General features: G+C 36.4%; 1 protein-coding gene across 1 annotated transcript in view; it reads left to right on the top strand.

Moving 5' to 3' along the window:
- Positions 1 to 1,131: 1,131 nt before the first annotated feature.
- LOC145665038 (suppressor of cytokine signaling 2-like) overlaps positions 1,132 to 18,680 on the top strand; it is a 65,052-nt gene continuing 47,503 nt past the window's right edge. Inside the window, exon 1 of the mRNA XM_081732276.1 lies at positions 1,132 to 2,060. The gene's annotated coding sequence lies outside the window, so the exon portion shown is untranslated. The remainder of the gene's footprint in view (positions 2,061 to 18,680) is intronic.

Genomic DNA, 18,680 nt, shown 5'->3' on the forward strand with positions numbered 1-18,680 from the left:
TAGTAAATACATTAAATTAGAATGAAATATTGACTATTTTGTACTTCAAAATATTGGGGGGACGCGACCCCCTCTTCCGGCCCGCCAGAGACGCCTATGCACCAATCTGTCTTTGAAAAGACCTGTACTCTTAACGAAAGATAAAATTAATTCAACCAACTCTGAATTTTGTTTGATCAACTGAAATAATTATTTCAAGGCAAACTTTCAGAACTTCCTTTCACCCTGCAAGAATGTAACTTTTTTTTTAAGCGTCTATACTATGCCCATAAGGAGACTATACCTATAATCAAAGTATGTACGTATTATATAAGAATCGCATGTTTATTTTCAAATCACAAAAATAATAAATAAAAATATGGGAATAAAATTCTATTAGGTATGATATTTATTAGTGAGGTTGTACTAGATACTAGAAACAAATGACTGTTAGGTTTCGATTGGTTTTACCTCATACTATGCTTAATTGATAGTAATGAACACCAAACAGCTGAAATGGTTTCTCTCACGTGGCGGCACCGTATATGAATGACTCTCTCATTATTTGTGAATACGAAGGAATGTGCAGGCAATTAAAAGCCGATAGACGTATGTTATGTCTGTCCGGCAGTTAAATTTATATTATTGATTGTCTGACCTTGAATAATTATCTCTTTGCTACAGTATTTTATAAAAGACAGCCGCCACTAGCCATGTGACGTCACGTAGACGGGTTTTACTTCATGTGTGCATGAAGAGAAATTTCTCCTGGGCAGCCGTCTTTATTTGCTAAAGAAAACTTGTAAAACAAACATTCTCTCCCTGCCCTCTCCTCTTTCCGTTCGGAAACATGTTCAGGTGCTCCTGCCCGTGTTCGAGTGATTTTTTGGATATGCTTTCTGTTGTAAAGAAAAGAAAATAAGAGAAAGACGTGGCTTTTAATATTTGACAACACTGTCAAGGCGAGACATGACGTCACAGAGGTGAGCGACGGAAGAGGGGGAAACGACTTTCCATATTTGGAACGAGAAGACGGGAGAGTGGTCCCCATTGAAAGAGTAGATATACTACGTGACTCAACTCAACTGTTAACACCGTTTATTCTGGTAAGAAAGTTTGTTCTCAAAAATAAAAAAATAAATGTGTTTTATATTTGAACGTACATCGAAAGGTTTTTAGATATACACTCTTAATGTTTGACCGGATATAATATGAAATATTGTTTCTGCTAGTTGCTAACTTGACTAACTATGTAGCAAGGCATTGGCCTCGAAATCCACATTCTACGAACTTCTGTTTAGGGATTTCCGTGGAAGAACAGGAAAACTCGTTTGGAATTCCGAGAACGAACTAGCCTCGCCAACAGAAATATGGACGTTCCATCAATATATCCGCAAAATATTTTTCGGCGTTGAAACGTAGAAATATGTGCAATAGATATTCTGTGATCATGTGCAGCTGAAAGAAGCAACACAACTGGTGTATATGAAAGGGGTATGTTTACCAGAGACAATCGTGAAGTTTTGGAGGCGCTTTGCTTCGCACAGCCAGTGTGTGTAGTGTTGGTGTATCGAGCGCTCACTACGATAGGATCCAATGTGTGTGGCTCTGACGCAATAAGACTTCCATAGAATTGAGGACAGAGCCGACAAATTCACCAACCGCTCGCTACCGCGGTATTCTTAGAACTGGTAGCAACTGCCCGTTATGCATATTGACGTATGTTTTGCGGAGGGGGCAAATCTTGGCATGTGGAGTGTTTGGAAAGATGTGTCTTGCACTCGAGCGTTTGACTGTAGAAGTGTTGTTGTGACAGTGGTGTACAGAGTTGGCCTCTTTTTTAGTTAACAAAAATAAAAATGCAGTTTAATGCGTGTGTGTAACAGCTGTTTGATATTTTTTTTTCTTACAAGAGATAAGAGAGAGGAGTGATATAATATAGTGTGCTAAGTAGTCCAAAACTTCTCCGTGTGTGGATTTTCTGTTATGGTTAAATGAATAAGCATTATCAAAAAAAAGTGCCCGACATTTCTATGTCCGAAACAAAACAGATTATTCCAACATCATTTATTGTTCTACAAGTAAGTATCATTCAGTAATTTTAAGTTTATTGTTTTGTCACCAGCCTATTCTTAAAACTGTGATGTTTGATTCGCCCTTCTGCTGCACTAATTGATTACAAAAAAAAAAAAAAAAAGAAAAAAAAGTGTTGTGCGGTATATAAATAAGTTGCATATGCTGTATTCTTTACAATTGCACGTATCAAATCGAACAGATTTTAATGTAAAACTAGACAGTTAGCTTCATAACAAGAATAATTTTAGGAATGATCCAGAAAAATAGATCAAAAGATTGCGATCTTGACCAATAGTTAGTTTTTGGATAAGGGACCACAAAATTTTTGAATGGCCTGTAAATCAAGTTTTCCTATTTTTTGTGGAATAAGCGCACCATACTGAGTTAAGAGTCTTCATCCCGGCGAAATTAAAATACCGCTAATTTTACAGAAATTATGTGATATATTCAAATAGATAAAAGATAATTGAAATGTGGAACAAGAGCGCCCTAGACAATATTATTTTACATGAGATACCGTTATCACGACTCACTTATCTGCTTTCGATTTCGAGCCATTTTGAAAATCGGCATTTATTTTCGCGTTTCTAAACGACTGAAAACGGAAAGCCACTAGGTGACTTGTGGTAACGGTACCTCATGCAAAATAATATTGTCTAGGGCGCTCTTGTTCCATATTTCAATTATCTTTTATCTATTTTAAGATATCACATAATTACTGTACAATTAGCGGTATTTTAATTTCGCCGGGATGAAGACTCTTAACTGATAGTTTGTGTTTGGCTACACTATATGTAGTTCTCCAGATATAAGGCCTACAAGAAATGTTTCGATTAAAATATATTGGATCTTTTGATCCAAAAATAATTATTCTTGTGCAGTGATTGGCTAGTCATTTTTCTTCAGATTTTAATGTCCATACGCTATACTCATTTGTAATTTTTTTTTCTTTCACGTAAGTCATTTGCAATCCTTTCACACCCTTTCTCATCCTGTACCAAATCTTTCTCATCTCCAAAGAGATTATTTCTTCCTAAATAATGCCTGGATCATTTTCCTCCAATCTTTTCCAGTTTTATTCTTTCCCCGACTTTGGCAACACCCAGTGGCGGATCTAGAAAGGTAAAAAATTGAGAAACTAGGTAGAACTCAAGATTATGATAGGTTTACAATAATTTTACTATAAACTTTCAAAAATATATAAATAGTAGTTAAATTATTTTTGTCGCTCAAAAAACTGGGAGCCTAGATCTCCCAACTCAGGGCTAAATCCGCCTCTGAATTCTTCATCATTCATTTTTTCATTCATGCCCACATTTCGAACGATTTTTGTTTGGTTTTTGTCGCCGTTTTACTTTCTTGCGTCTGCCGTATACAGTAAGTGTACAATGTTCTACAGAAAGTATTGTGTGAACTTATTTTCTTAACATTTTAATAAGTTATCCACAAATCGCATTTACTTATTTATTAAAGTACTAAATGAAATGAAATCTTTGAGTTTTACGTCCCACGCTTATGCCGGTTAGGCTAAAGGAGACAGTGATGGTGAGTAATGAATGAAATGATGGAATGAAGAAAGTGGGAGGAAACGGGAGAACCCCGAGGAAACCCACGCACACGGTGTTTGTCCACCACAAAGTTCACTTGGCGGGAGGTGAGATCGAACCCGGGACCCCAAGCACCAGAGATGAACGCTCCACCACTGAGCCACCGCGGCCCTACAGTACTAAAATGCTTTAGTGAATGTATTCCAAAATAAACTGTCGAACTCAACTGAAATAATATTCTTACAACTGGATTAAGTAGTAAGACCGAAAACAACCGAAGTAAGTAAGTATTTACAACCGAAAATAATATATTGCTTAAGCGAGAAATCACGATTACATTTTATTTTAATGTCATAATAGCGTGGCTTTTCTCACAGCATTTACTGTTGTCAAAGATTTTCCTTTCTTTTATACATATTAAAAAGGAATATGTGTGTCGTCATTAGGAAAATACAACAAAAGCTATCGTCTGGTACTTACCAGGGTTTTCTTAAATACAATTCATAAATTAATACACCCAGTGGCGTGTTTAGGATTTTGTTTCGGGGGGGGGTATGCACAACATGTGAATAAGCACTTACATTTTTTTTTTCCTTTTGGATGACTATAAATTTTAACGAAGTTGTGCTAATAACGAATTTATTTCGGAGGGGAGGGGCTTCAGCCCGATAGCTCCCTTAAATATGCCACTGAATACACCATTCCAGGAGGGTAAAAATTACTGTCAATAACAATTGGCAACAAGCACCATAATAAATATTCGATTTGCTCGAAAATTGCACATGAGAATTTCTCTCCAAGCATCTCATTTTATTGAAATCAATATGAGCTATGGATTGGCAGGCTATATCTCATTTAAGACTACATCATATTTAGACAAAAATTGAAATTTAATCATAAATTTAGACTATATTCCATAACTGTCTATTGTTGCATTATTAGTATCCTAGCTTAAAACTATATAAATTAATATTTCGGTATGAATTTCATCTTCACAGATGGCGTGGTTATCGCACAGCATCCATTTTTATGTTTACACAAATATTTGTTTTTCCTGTATTTCCTAGAAAACTGCACATTTGGATTTAAACTAACCGATACCTTTCTTTTCAGCTGAATGAGCTCTAGCGAACGGAAGCTGTATGTCTCATATTTGGACTCCCCTCCCCCCCCCCCCCCAATGGAACACGAACAATGCTCTAGAATTAACGATAATATTAAGTTCGTGTTATGAAATTATTTTTAGGCATTATTTAAATTAAATTTTGTGGACATATAACTAGAAGAGCAAAAGAAGAACCTTAGGAACAGGGGGCGGCTTTAGGATTTTAATTTTGGGTAGGCCCGCTCCCTCGTTTAAGGATACATATACACATTTGACTGATTAATGACAGTAGAAAATTACTTTTACAGTGGTGGTTGATGCTATTTGTCAAATAATTATCTACCATTAATATAAATAATAGAAAATATATTTACTCTTTATGGAAAATATCTCTTAGCGTTTATATATTTTTCAAAATTTTTGGGGAGGCCCGTGCCTACCCGCTCAAGCCGCCACTGCTTATAAATAGCCGAAGTACAGTCATGACTGATGTTGTTTAAATGTGACTAGTACTTCGATCTTAGTTGTCTATATTTATATATTAAATCTGTTCGGTTGTCATGAGAAAATTCTGCAGTGAACTGGAAAATAATGATCGATTGTGTTTACACAAAATAATAATTATTAACTGGTTAACTGTAACTAATTGTATTAAGTAAACAATTTGTTATTAGTTTCGATTTTTGATGCAACTAGCTGAATCTGCACTGTCCATTCAGCGCATCATTCCGATATGTCCATGTTTGTCCTTCTTACTTCCTCACTATGTCTGTTCATATCCTTTTACAACACACAAGTGAAGGACAGGACAACTCATAAAGGGAGTGAATTGCTATCGACAGACATATAAACGTAGCATTTTAATGTATAGTTATTAGATTGAGTTTGTGGCAAACTTGGAGAAGTGACAGATTATGTCAAGTGGATTTTTTTTTCTCCTTATAAATCCATTGAGGTCTTTGGAGTTGCCTGTATGCAATAGGATTTGCCATTCAAGCAAAGCGCCTGCAATGTCCGTCAACCCGCCAAACACAACTCCTCCACTGGTTGCCTAATACCAGGATATGAACCCTAGCTTCGCCCTAGCGATAATGTTAATCTTATGGACTCAAAACAACCCACAAAATGTTGAATGTGAACTGACAGGCATACACAAAATTTCAAATAGACAAGTAAAAACACCACGTTTCTAGAGCTTGTAGTTTCCGAGATGTCATTGTGAAAAGGAATTGGCAATAAACATAGAATTTTACTATATAGATACTTTCTTGGCAAGGTATGCAATTTCCTAAGTGCCTTAATTAGTACACTTTCCTCGAAATACTATAGTTTGTTTCCCTTTTAAGAATTTTTGAAAAACTGTCCATTCATCCACATTTGTTGATGACTTAAATTAGTTCTGAAAGAGAAAGCACCAGTAGTGTTGAAAATGCACATAAATTTGACACTTCTAAATGATATTTCTTTTTGTTTGTTTCAGAAAAATATTACTTTTTTGGAAGTAGCCCGTCAGTTCGTTGTCAATGAAAATAAACTGAATAACTTTGATACCTGACGAAAAATTATTGCTAAACACTGTAAACACGTTTTATTTTTCTGCCAAGTATAATTGTTTGAACTAGAATTGTACATTACGATGTTTCGTTTATGTGCTTTCTTTGAGTAAGTTTTTTTTTTCTTTTTGTGTGTGTATATATATATATATGTAGGCTCTACACTACGAAAAGTTAAATCTAACTTCTAGTTCCGTTTCACCAAGTGAGTAAACATATTTTACCATCACTATTAACTCTTATGAATTAGGGATGGCCTTTTTCGAAAAATCTGTTTTTCGATTTTCGGAAATTTCATTTTTTTCGTTTTTTCGAATTTTTTTCGTTTTTCGAAAAATTTTTCGTTTTCGAATAATTCATTTTTCGAAAAAGTTTTTGTCGAAAAAATGTGGCCACCTCCATTATGAATAACCAGAGGGCCACGATGGTTCAGTGGTAGAGCGTTCACCTCTGGCGCATGGGGTTTTTGGTTCGATCCCAGCTCGCGCCAAGTGAGTTTTGTGGTGGGCAAACACCGTGTGCGTGAGATTTCTCGGGATTCTCCCATTTTCTTCATTCCACCTTTTCATTATCATCATCTCCTTTAGCCTAGCCGGCATAACTATGGGACGTAAAACTTAAAGATTTCATTTTCTTATGAATAACCAAAGATAGTTCTAAAACTCCTTTTTTTCCGTTTCTTTTCATTAAAAAAAAAAGAGATAAAATATCAAATTCTGGTAATGCTTTCCTTTGTATCTTGAGAAAAGAGTGTTTGGTTTAGATCTTCAACTTCAAAATCAACTGAAAACCCCAACCGACTGAAAATTTATTACGAGCAATGTTTACAAATTAAAACAATTTGGGACTACTAGTTGAGAATTCGGGTGAGTTTTTCAATAGTGTAATATTCTTTCAAACTAAATAAATCATATAATACTGAATAAAAGTGTGAATATTTCCATTAAGGTTAGTGTAAAGGGACACGTTTTGCCGATAGATGTCACTACAGTCTTCGTATCTCTCTCATGTATTTTTTATCTTTCACGAAAATTTACAATTTTTCTTACAAATTTCAATGTAGAGACTTCAAATTTTTAGAGAAGGAATTTCATAACCCGTTAAAGGGAACAATCTGTGCCGAGTTTTTATTTAGAATTTTCTTTATTGTTCAAGTAGTTCCATTGTTTAAGGTTTGGATAGCCATTTCAACAATGAAGAAATTTCTAAATAAAAAATCGTCACGGATTATTGCCTTCGATAGATTATGAAGTTTCTTTTCTAAAAATTTGAAGTCTGTAGGTTGAAATTTGAAAGAAAAATCGTGAATTTTCGTGAAAGGTAAAAAAGAAAAAAAAATACATGGGAGATACGAAGATTGTACTGCCATCTGTCGGCAAAACTTGTCCCTTAAAACCAACCTTAAGAAGACAGAAGGACTTGATATCTCCCTTTGTATTCAGAACGAACGAAAATTATTTACTGAAAATAAAGTGGTATCCTTTTTAGTGTGTTTGCGTGCTGGTTGAAAGTGTATGGATCCTTTTCTGAAACCGAGGCCATGCGAAACGTGAACCTGCAGTTACAGATGCAATCCAAAGCACGGTAATGTGTTTAGTAGTCTCTTACTGGGAAAGGAAGCCGGGACCTCGGCTTTAGCTTTCTTAGTATCACCGTAACGAGATTCTGATATCAACTTACGAAACGCGAGTTGCGTTTTAGAATCTTTTGAAATTCAGTGAATTACTGCAGTCCCTGCGTGTCTTAGAATCACTTCACACAAAAGACATTTATATACATATAATTAGCCTACATTTTATACGTTACACTATCTGTGTGGTCTGTAGACATATGTTTTCTTATGTTAGTGTATTTTCGTGGATCTTATCCCTCCCCCCGCTTATTTTATTCTTTTGTTTGAAACCACATAATGCTCCCTGTCTGTATGTATGCTTTGCGTGTCACCAGCTAAAAAACACAGTCTTTCGAAACCTTTTCTTTTCTTGCTGTGTGCAGTTCCAAGCGCAGCCTCTAGGCGTCAGGAACGCTGGTGTTGAAAGCGCGGTCGTATTCTAGGAAGTCAGGGGCGGGGAAGAAAACAGAGGACTCCAGCAAGAATTCCTGGAATTATATGCGTGAACCGTTCACCTGCCGAACAGCGAGGAAGTCAAATAATACCAGCAATCTTTAATTAACATGTTTCTTTTTTTTCTGTTTTAAATTCACGACTAATTGTTTTAAATGATGTAGAAAGCGGCGAGTCTTATGGTAGTACCTTCCTTTTGTTGAGTTCAATGAAACAAAAAAAAAAAAAAAAAAAAAAAAAAAAGAGGGGGAATAGTTAGTACTAATCGTAATCACGGTGTTACGTAAAAGCGTGAACGTATCACGGTATAACGTTATGTTCATTTCAGCGTAACTGAATGAGGCAGTTAAGAATGTAATGTTCATGTTAATGGAATCGAGTGAATCAGCTTGCACAGGTTATTTCTGACCTGGTGCGACGATTCTGTATCTTTTATAGTGTTTATTTTAAATTTTCATTATGGGCACAAGCCAGTTCGTTGTGCTTACCTTGCACGTAGTCCTGTTTTTGATTCTCGGTGGGGCATAATGTTTTCGATGTTAACCCATTGTCATGAGTAGAGATCGGATGTTTAGGCATTAAAAACCTGGAAAATAGGCACTTAAGGGTCTTCACTACAGCGAAATTAAACTATCGCTAATTTTAAAGTTTTTCTGTAATATCTTCAAAACAAATAAAAATATTTAAAAAGTAAAAACGTAGTGATCTAGACAATACGATTTTGCATGTGATACCTTTACCACAATCCACCTATCTGCTTTTGGTATGTCGCTATTTACAGAATCCGAAAAAAAAAAAAAAGCAAAATTTACCTACAGCTGCAAGTCGAAAGCAGATAGATGAGTTGTGATAACGGTATCACATTCAAAATCGTATTGTCTAGTTCATTACGTTTCTGCTTTTCAAATATTTTTATTTGTTTTGAAGATTTTACAGAAAAAAAGTCTAGAACTAGCGGTAGTTTAATTTCGCTGTAGAGAAGACCTTAAAATTTAAAAAAATAGCACTTAAATGTAACTCGAAAGAATTTAGATAAATACTCAACACAATTTAAAAATAAATTCGTCATAAATAATGTTCAGAATATAGAAACATAGGCCTACCTGTTTGTTAATATCTTCTTTTACTGTATATATGAAAACGAAGCTCGACATGTATTCCATGTATATTTGGTAAATACATTCCCTACAGCACTTTATCACTACACATTACAGTTCAGTTTTTATATACTTTATCAGTACATACACCAGTCCAAAGTTTTTACAGCACTTTATCAGTACACTTAGCAGCTTGAAAGTTTTACGGCATTTTATCACCACAAACAATACTTATATTTCTTGGAAGAGGTAGAATCCTTTCTTGAAATACTACATTTTATATATTTTCCCCAATAAAGTCTTATTTTGTAGAAAATGCACAGAATAGGCAACATTAGGCACTAAAGCAATTATTTAGGCAGGTATGGGCGAAATAGGCAAAATGAGTAAAATACAATTGGCTTAAATTGAAACTATAATCCCCCAATATATACTTTAAAACCTTATTTTTTAATCATATTTTTAATATTGAAGAATATACATTTTGCCTAACATCCGATCTCTAGCCATGAGGCGAGTGGAGACTTAAGAGGTAGCGAACTTCGGTCTAAAAAGTTCGATGTAATGAGAATGAATTTAAGTTAAATCAGAGGTGAATTAAAAAGACGTCTGGTTGGCCATAGCTTATAATTAAACATGAGTTAACTTGATGTAAAGACACAAAATAACAAATCTTCGCAAAGTTCATCCACATTTTTTTTCTTTTTTCAAATTTAGTGAATATCTTAGACCAGTGGTTCTCAACTGGTGTGTCGCGACACATTGGTGTATCACGTACTCCCTTAATGTGTGTCGCGAAATTTTAGAATTTAAAAATCATGAAGAATTTTACGTGTACATACTATATTATTATTATTATTATTATTATTATTATTATTATTATTATTATTATTATTATTATTATTATTATTATTATTATTATTATGCCGCCTTTTTGCAGGTCCTGGAACTGTTTCTTCCACGTTTCTCTATCTTCAGCTTCCTCTTTAAACTCTCAATGTTTTCTTGTATTTTTCAAATCATCGATCACTTGTGTTCTTCTTCTTCCTATTCCTCGCTTTCCTTCCATCTTTCCTTCTATGGCGGTATGAAGAACACAATTTCTTATTTTAAGAAGTGTCCAGTGGAGCTAGTCTTCCTACGAAGGATGGTGGCTAGAAGCGTCCTCTTCTCTCCTATCCACTTTAAAACATCTTCATTTGTTACTCTCTGTGACCATTTTATCTTCTTAATCTTCTTCCAACACCACATTTCGAAGCTCTCTAAATTTTTCTTTAACTTTCGTAGTGTCCAATTCTCTGAACCATACAGTCCAATACTCCACATATATAGCACTTGAGCAATTTCTTCATATGTTCAGTGTATGGATCACTATAACTGTATAAAGCTTTATAAGCCCTTTTGTCTCCTTTTCTACAACGTATGAAGTGCCTTGTGTAACTAAACCAAGTGAATAGATTTACGTTTAGATTTTTTTTTTTATTTCTGTTGCAAGAGGAAGCATTATATTAAAAGTTTTTTTTTTTTTTTTTTGTACAGAGAAACTTTTACATTCATTCAACCGCAGGAACAAGCACAATTTTTCAAGGAGAGATAATTAAAACAAAAATGCAGTTAACCTTATTGGAACATTTGTTCTAATTAATGTGTTAATTAGTCTGAAGCACCGACGGCTGGACTGCTGCCCATAACTAATTGCCTCTAATGAGCTTTCGAAAATAATTTTGGTGCGAGGGGTAGGCGTATACTATAACTGCGCCGTTTTATTATGTTTCTTGTGTAAAACTAGTTTTTTTTTTCAGTTGCTTTAACAGGCAGGACGAATACCTAAAATACTCTCTACTCCGGTACCATAAATACAAGAGATATGGATTATTCAGTTAGACGAGAAATTAGGTCTTGTTAATATAATTGCTCGTTCCTTATTAATGAATGGTTTCTTTAATCCTTTTATATTTTGACTTTTTTAACGTAAATTATAGACATTAAGTCAAGCAGCTACAGTATCATCCCTATTTATTTTAGGATCTTGGTTCGTACCGTATTCTCTTCAAAATAGAACAGTCTTTCAAACGGTACCACTCACATTTCCCTATCATGTCCCTGAGGTGGGAATTTTTTAGAGATATTGTGATTTTTTCTGAATATTTTTTTTTTTATTTTGAGCCCCATCTGAACACTCTCTAAGTTATCTCACCAATATCAAAATCAACTAAAAAATAGTAAGAGCTGTACTAAATTTCAGGCTTCTATCTTGAATAATAAGGGCGGAAAAAAATATTTACCAGTGAGCCTCACAGTGCCCTAGATTACTCCAAAAGACCTGGATGTAATATAAAAATTTCCTGAGATAGCTCTGTTTATCATAGAGTCATGTTTCGTGCATCATTCTCTTCAGAACAGAACATACTTTCAAACGGTAGCATTCACATCTCTCCGTCATGTATCTGCGGCGGGAAAATCGCTAAAAAAAGGAATTTTTTAAAAATATCCCTTTATATTTTTGCCCCTCTGGATTCCCCTGTTTTACGCAGAGATTTGGGAAAAAAATCTAGAAAAAAAACTAAAGGACGCACTGAATGTGTGTCCAAAATTTCAATCTTCTGGGTGCAAAAGTAAGCCCACCAAAATATAATAAAAATAGACATAACAAAAAAATATTTTTTTTTAAAGTTATGGCGTCATCCACCCTATGTCTCGACGCAGAAGGCGTGAAACCATACGTAACGTGTTCTACAATGCCTCCAGGCTTGGGAAAAAAAAACTAAGTAAAGAACTTAATTGGTACTTTTTAATCAAATAATGGAAACACTATGTTAGTATCTTAAAAAAAAAAAAAAGACAGTATAACCTTCACGAACTTCCTCCTGGCTAAGCGGTTGCTTTGGCGAGAGAGACTCGGGTTTGATTCCCGGCAGGAGTTGCATGAGGTTTGGATTTCACGTAAAGCTGTAGGTCCAAGTCTCATATATCCTCGCTGTTGAAAGGAACGCTAAACTAAAAATGAAATCAAATCTTTAATCTTCACTAGCTTGGTGTAATACGAAAAAGCGCAATTTGCTGTATAATGCAGGTGTTTAGATAGAGCAGCTAATGTATTACGAGATTACAAAACAATATGAGCATTTGTATGAGGTTTTAGTTGACGGCACAAAAATGGTACGAGGGTGATTCATAAGGTAATGCCTCTAACGTGATATGTTTATTTGTGTTTGACAGATAACACCGTTATAGGTATCAGTAGAAGTTTGCAATGCCAGCTACAAATGGTGGCATCGTTTTTCAGCGTAGTCCCCATTGTGCGAAACACACTTGCGCAAACGCACACGCTGAAATTCACATGCAAACGCACATGCAAAAGCACACAAACGCACATGCACATGCAAAATTGTGTGCACACAAACGCACATGCACACAAACACACAAACGCACATGCAAAAGCACACAACCGCACAAACACACAAACGCACACAAACACAAACACACAAACAAACACACAAACGCACATGCACACAAACACACAAACGCACATGCAAAATTGTGTGCACACAAACACACAAACGCACATGCACATGCACATGCAAAAGCACACAAACGCACATGCACATGCACATGAAATTCACATGCAAACGCACATGCAAAAGCACACAAACGCAAACGCAAACGCAAACGCGAAACATGGTTTTTCATGCCATCAGCGAAGAATTGTGGTGGCTGCTAGCGATACCACTGCCGAACTGTTGCTTGCACCTCCGCGTCACAACTGTAGCATTGGCCCTTAAGGTGATCCTTAAGTTTGGGAAAAAGCCAAAAGTCTCAGGGCGCAAGATCCGGACTATAGACAGGATGAGGCAGAATGTCAACAACACTTTGCCAGCAGATGGGACAACTTTGAATTTTTTGGCTGAGGAGGGAATGTGTGGCGGTATTCCATCGACTAACGTTTCGCTTCCGGGTTGTAATGGTGTATTCACGACTTATCGTCGGCGATGAGTGCTCCTGGACGCACAACCTTCCGCAGTCAGAAATTAACTGGCAGCTCTGTTTTAACCGGGCATCATCACTGGATACCGTGGATTGTTCCATTACTCTGGAGGGTGAAAATACATTCTGACTTAGCCTCGTAATCTTACTGTTAAAGTAACAAATTGCTCATAAACAACACACGATGTAAGGAGGAAAATTGCGAGGAAATGAAAAAAAAAGAAAATGGCTCAGGATTAGAAAGAGTGAGAAGCAGCATGAGACGACGCGAAATATTTCTCTCCCAGTGAGAAAGCAAGGAAGGAACAGCAAAAGAAACATTTAGAACAGAGATTCTCGCGTTCTTAAACTCTTCATTCGCCCTCCTTCTCGCTCGTCGGTTGGTATTTTTCCAATCCTTTAGCGCGTCAGAAGTGATGCTTTATTTATGATTTTAGGGTCAGTATCTTGCAACCCCTTCATGCCTCCCAGGTTGTGAACCATTGATTTAGAAAGAAGAATTGAAGTTTAGCGTCTGTTCTCAACACCGAGGCTATAAGAAACCTGGATCTACGGATTAAGGTGGAATCCGAGCCACCGTAATGCGTTCATATTTGGAGGTTTTCCTACCGGAAATCGAACCCGGGCCCCTTGCGCCAAAGGATTAACGCAAGAGCCTGTATATTTCAGGTGTGCCTTCGGAAAATATGCGAAACATACTTCGGGTCCATCCACGCCACTCTCTGACGGAGGAAACCCTCTCTTTGCTTAGGGAAAAGAAGTGAATGACCTCAGCTGTGTTGCCAATTTGTCATTCAGTCGGGTTTGGTATGGACGAGTGAAGATCGTAAGGTACTTAGAATGGCTAACAAGACACAGCACAGCGAAGCCCGTGAAATAATTCATTGTGAAAACGCTTCCGCATCCAACAGTTGAACTCGGCCATAGCAACTTGTTCCTCCGGTTTTCAGGAAGATACGGGAAGACACACATCGAGAGTAGCGCCAGAAGGGGGCACATCTGAAATAAAAAGGCTATAATAACTGGGCAACGGAAAAGTTACTTTACGGAGAGAAACATGGAACGACGCAAAAGAATTTGAAAGCCTGGAAATGTGGGTGTGGAGAAGAAGGAAGAAAATTAATTGCGTCTAGGATAGCCTAGGAGACAAGAATTAAGGTTGTCTCGTCTCGTATCGTGTGCAGCTTTAGTCAGGTCGAACCAGTGGCGTAGGGAAGGAGGGACCAGAGGGGCCGGACCCCCCAAAGAGGTCCAACAATGTATTTTGGTACTTTGATGTTTGTATTTTTTTAAATATATTTTTGTGTTTATATATTTTTTTATTTGTAATTTTTCGATATGTATCTATAACAGCATCCCCCCCCCAACACACATCTAGGCTACGCTACTGGGTCGAACGGAAAGTTAATAAGGCGGTTTAGGAAAAGTGGGGAAGGAGACTATAATTTTAGATATAATTGAAAAGAGCAAGAGAGTACGTTGGGACCTTTACTGAGAAGAAATTATATCATCAGAGACATGCTAAAAGGTACTATGACGAGACAAAGATGAGGGAAGCAAAAGAGATTGGACTTGATGGACGATTTTAAATCAGAAGACGAAGAGATTAGCTGAAGATAGTGTTGGCCACAAGACTAGACTTTCTTACAAACTAGAAAGAGGTCTTCCAATACATAAAGATACACTTTTTGAAAACATTTGGACCACACCTTGCAGAGACGATACTGCCTCAAATTGAGTCTTGTGGACTATACTAGCTAAAGACCAGAGCCAGTTCTACCTATGTGTAACACATGCATTTGCACGGGGCAGCAAGTTTCGAGGGACTGCAAAATTTGTCATAACTATATTATTTAAAATAAATATTTCTTGTTGGAAAAATACTTCATGATGGTAGTTAAATCTACTGCACTGACCTTCTATTTTGAATACTACATCCATATATCATGTTTAGGTCGCATTAGTTAAAGTCACATTGACAGTGCTAAAGCAAATGGTCAACAAACAAATTCCAGCATGAATTGCTTGATTGTCAAATACAAGAACTCAAATTCTTGAACAGTAGAGAATACCTGTTCCATTTAGTTAGTTATCACAGTTTTGATATGAAAACTAGTCTTGCCTTTGTCACAAACAAGTTCCTTATCATTGAAAGTAGAAACAATTTTTTTCTTTTTTTTTTTAATAGATGTAAGTGAAAATCAAGAAATAAGGATAAAAGAGCTAGTTGCACTGAAATTGCTAATTGACATATTGAAACTCGATATTGAATATCTTCTGTAGATGTGTTTGCTTTATCTTTCACTAACATAATATATTATTATTTAAAAAACACAACGAGATTGTATTTGTAGTGTTAGGCCTTTCTGAGTGCGAGTACTTTTCCCCTCTCCGTTGTTCATGATGGGTTAGCATACTTAAAGTCGTGGCTTGTAAGATTTTTTTTTTTTTTTTTTTTGGAGAAGAGGAGGGGCGGCAAATTACACTGCTTAAGACCAAGATGCATTGAAGCTTCCCAGTGTACCAAGATACCAGCCAATAGTGGCAAAATACCAATGATGGTGCGATTAGTGTAAGTTCAGTATGAATTAACACTAAGGGTCTTATGCAGAGATTTTCCGACAGGTGCTTAGTGCCATACTAAAGAGTTCGACTAACATGTTTCCTGCAGTAGTCAGGCCTTTAATATGATGCTAATCATACGTCAAAACGACTCTGCATAAAGCCCTAAATTTTTAATAAAGTTTTAAGTCATCACTTGTGATACAGAACGTACTTTTCTAAGCCATACAGCTTGTTTTCTGTCCTGAAAACCAGGTCTCAGTTACTCGTAAACCGATTAAAACAAGGAAGCACTCACCCAGTTCAGACTACTATTCGTAATTTGTAGATTCTGTTAAACGTTCGAAGTACTACTCCTTTATAAGTATATGTATTACCACGAATAATTAAATGTTATGCATCCGTTATAGTTAAATGTTATGCTTACATTTCAGTGCCTAGTGAACTCTGGGAGTTTTTCCGTGAATTTACACTGGAAAATTTATTACTAGGAAAAGAGAAAGTGTAAAAGTAAAAGAAAACAACGGAAATTAAATGAGTTTCTTCTCAGAACTAGTGAGTGGCAAAACAACTAATTCTGCAAATACATTCTAGTCTAAAAAGTAAACAACCATTTTAATATTTGCTAAATTTATGAATGTGTGCATATAAATAAAATAACAGTGTTTACGTTTATCGAAGCTTATTCGGGCCAATGTGCGTAAAAGTTTGACTAAGTAATTGAATAAACACAAGAGACAGACACGTTTAAATTCTCTGGTTATTTACAGTGTACAAAACATATTTTTGTTTCCAGTAAGCGTTGACGTGTGTGTGTAATAAGTGGGGAAAATACGTACCGGTACATATTCGCTAAAAATGCTTGTGAAAACACGTGGCAACGCATAAAGATATATGTAGTTGTGACAGCTGGACATATTGAAATAACTTTGATTTAAACTATTCGCTATGCAAAACAGTACGTTTATTGCAGAAATTATTTACGTGCAATAGTTTCGCCAACTGTCCACTTGGTTTTATGATTTAATTATTCATAGTGTCTGATGAACCCAAATTGGATATTTGGCGAAACTGTTACACGTAAATAATTTCTGCAATAAACGTATTGTTTTACTCAGTGAGTAGTTTAAATCAGATTTACGTATACTAAAAGCAAAGCTTGTTTAGTGAAAAATATTAGCAGTTCAAATACCTAAACATATGCCACATTGACTTGATCCCTAGTCTTCCGTTGCAAGCGCTGCTTTCGGCTGAAGGAATTTTACATGCTTTCTCTCGTTTAGCAACAGCTGAATCCTTATTGGCTCAACGCGAGGGTGTGTGAGGGTGTGAGCTTTAGTTCGTATTTTTGCCACGGCTCAAGACATTTTGGAGCACAATAGCTGTTTAGTATTTGTCTCAGCAAGGTTGTTACCAAGAGGGATGTAACGGCGTCGTAGTACTTTTAGGAAACCAACTTTAGGACAAGATGCTTATCTTTGTTCTGAAATTTCACGACAATCACACGCAGTTTCTAAGCTTTAGAGTCCTTTACGTCCTATTGCGAGGCCAGGGCGCCGATTTCTTTGTAAATTTGGGAAGGTGGGGGGGGGGAGCGTTCAGATGCAGAAGGTATATATATATATATGAGGATTTTAAGACAAACTGCATTCAAATTATGCGAAATATTGTATATTCATAAATAGAATAGGGGGTCCACATGAGCTTTGGGGAGGCCCGGGCCCCCAGGATCGGCGCCCTTGTTGCGAGGTATATTTACTGTCGTTGAGAAGCTGCATTGTCAAGAAGTATGTGTAAACATTAGTTGTGGTAATGTGTCTCAATCCTTCACATTCTTTTTTCTTTTTCTTCCTTCGGTGCGAGCGGTCCCGGGTCCGATTCCGGGGCACTCGGTCGAGAAAGTGTAAAACGCTTTTTCAGGCCAGCCACCCTGAATGAGGTTTTCCTGATACACACCAGGCAAATGCCGAGGTGGTACCTAACTTATAGGTCCCAGGCCGCTTCCTTCCTTCCCCAATCCTTTCTTCCTTCCCTTTCCCCGGATTGTGTGCTCGCCGAGGGACGTCATCCCTCAAATTGTGAAGGGCTAAATGGCCTTAGATGCCGAAAGCCCAGAAATCTAAATCCTTTCTTTTTCTTTTCTTTTAAAATGTAAATCTGATCTTTTCGGAATAAGCTGAAAATTGTGGGAGCACGGTTGTTCAGTGCTAGAGAGCTTACCTCTGATGTGTGAGGTCCCTGGTTCGATTCCCTCCTAAGTAAGTTTGTGGTGGACAACATTGTATTCGAGGGTTTTGTTTGGGTACTCCCACATAGTCATTCCACCAGTTCATTCCATCATCATTCATTTGCCTTAATCACTCCTCTCCCTTAGCCTAAAGGTCATAATTGTGGAACGTTAAATGAAAGATTTCATTTTTACAAATTCTAATATTTAGCGTTTTGTCCAAAGATGAAACATCTGCCAATTGATAAATCGTATTGAGCTGAACAAAATTAAAAGCGTGACTATAAAACCTCATGCGTAGTTTTCGAAGTTGATAAGTTTAGCAATTGTTGTTGTACGAGGGCCACGCTATTTACTAAAGTGAAACTGATCTTAAAATAGGCTTTCATTAAGCTCTTTATTATCAGAGTAGCAGTATATATTATGATTAATAAAAGGTAATGATTAACTCTTGAAGTTTTATATTCTGTTTATCTAAAATATTT

The sequence above is a fragment of the Thermobia domestica genome, chromosome 11 (assembly GCF_964235325.1).
Source record: "Thermobia domestica chromosome 11, izTheDome1.hap1.1, whole genome shotgun sequence".
NCBI classification, from domain to species: Eukaryota; Metazoa; Arthropoda; class Insecta; order Zygentoma; family Lepismatidae; genus Thermobia; species Thermobia domestica.